We start from the raw sequence: 1906 nt of genomic DNA, 5'->3' as shown, positions 1-1906 counted from the left end.
AAAGGTTAAATGCAAAAAAGATCTCAGTGTGCTCTAGAAAATATTTCTAATTTTAAACATAGAGAATAATTTATGGAAGCCCGTTTCCGCCACTAAAAAAAAAACAAAAACGATACTTAACTCGAAATTTCGAGTTATCTTTCTCGAAATTTCGACTTAGCAACTCGAATTTTCGACTTAGTAACTCGAAATTATGAGAAAAATAACTCGAAATTTCAAGAAAATAACTCAAAATTTCGAGTTAGCTCTGCCAATCAGTAATCTACGTGGCTGACGTCATTTCCTTGTTACCCGGAAGGATATGGCACAAAGGCCCGCGCACTCAAAACTGGATCGTCTCGTGAGCTACAGTGAGCTACAAATGGCGCCAGGTTCTTCAGCTTTGAATGCCTTCCTACAAATGATAACTGGATAAAAGGTATACAAAAACGCTGTGACAGCGATTGTTACATACAAAGTTGAATAGAATGCAACGTGAGGGTTAACCAAAGGTACCTATAAGGTTTCTGGTGGTGGTCAGAGGGCCCGGTGGCACCAGTGTCCGGCAGCCTCGCCTCTGTCAGTGCGCCCCAGGGTGGCTGTGGCTACAATGTAGCTTACCATCACCAGTGTGTGAATGTGTGTGTGAATGGGTGGATGACTGGATATGTAAAGCGCTTTGGGGTCCTTAGTGACTAGAAAAGCGCTATATAAGTACAGGCCATTTTACCATTTATTTACCATTTCTGTTACACGCTAATGACACCTGTTACGTTTGATGAAACAGACGTTTTGCTGAAAGCATGCGTAATAAGTGTACAGCATTGTATAAAACAAAATCACAAATCACCCAAAACAGGGAATATGACTGAAAACTATATAAATAAGGAACAAAACCAATAAAAATGTAACCAGAAAACTGAGAAAATGTGGGATTGACTGTATTGTGATGCAGATTGTAGTTACAGTGCAAATGGACACTTAAAAATGCAATTCCCACTTCTCCACCATAGTCAAATCTCATAATATAGGCACAGATACTTCGATGATAATATTGTGGCTTTATAATAGGTAATTTTAATTTACATCCTTCCTTACAGCATGGGAGACTTGATTGAATTCTTGAAACAAAGAGAAGTCTCTGAGGAAATTATACAGACCTTGGAGAATGAGAAGGTACTTAATTCCAACAAGATACTGGTTGAAATGCAACTTTTCCTTATTGTTCTTAAGTTAAAAATAGGATTGTATTTTCAAGGCTGGTTGTTTTAATAAATTAAATTATTTTTCCATCTTTAGATTGATGCCAGTGTCATAAGTCTAATGACAGATGAGGAGCTGAAGACTTATTTGCCATCATATGGTGATCGTCTAGCAGTATTTGGATTTTGCAGACGGAGGGGCAGCAGCCGCAAGTCAGTGCTTTTTGAACGGTTGAAATCCAAACTGTCCAAAAGAAAATTATCTGAAGAGGATGGCAGTAGCACACAGCAAGAAGAACATTCCCAAACAACTCATAAAAGAAATGCTCTGAAGAGAAATAGAAAAATAGAAATAGGATGGATGCATTATGATGAAGACACTGAGGTTTTCAAGCAGGTTAGAGCTAGACGAGGAGGAGGAACAAGAAAAATAGACATTTGCAAGGATGCCAAGAAAAGGGACATATTACAGGTTGCAACAGGCCTGTTCTTTCCAGATGGAGGAAACATTCAGGGGCCCTTAACAGATTTTGACTGTGATCTAAAGGATTATCAAGAGATGATAGTCGATGATGCATTGACAGTAGGAGAACTTTATCATGTCACAAAACTAAATATCCTCAGGTTCTACCTCACCACAAAGAAAAAACAAAATGACAGCCTTCAGAGTTCCAGCCCAGGTTTGCATCCATCTTCAGAAATTGAAGAGAGTCCTCAAAACCAAA

General features: G+C 38.6%; 1 long non-coding RNA gene across 1 annotated transcript; it reads left to right on the top strand.

Annotated features, from left to right (window-relative positions):
- The first annotated feature begins 337 nt into the window (after positions 1–337).
- LOC134624698 (uncharacterized) lies at positions 338–1377 on the top strand. Its single transcript, XR_010093616.2, has 3 exons — positions 338–418; positions 1080–1155; positions 1279–1377. It is a non-coding gene; the product is annotated as an uncharacterized LOC134624698 (long non-coding RNA).
- Positions 1378–1906: the final 529 nt, after the last annotated feature.

The sequence above is a fragment of the Pelmatolapia mariae genome, linkage group LG3_W, assembly GCF_036321145.2.
Source record: "Pelmatolapia mariae isolate MD_Pm_ZW linkage group LG3_W, Pm_UMD_F_2, whole genome shotgun sequence".
In the NCBI taxonomy this organism is placed as follows: domain Eukaryota; kingdom Metazoa; phylum Chordata; class Actinopteri; order Cichliformes; family Cichlidae; genus Pelmatolapia; species Pelmatolapia mariae.
The sequence above is the reverse complement of the archived record's forward strand: the minus strand, read 5'-3'. Positions and strand labels throughout refer to the sequence as shown.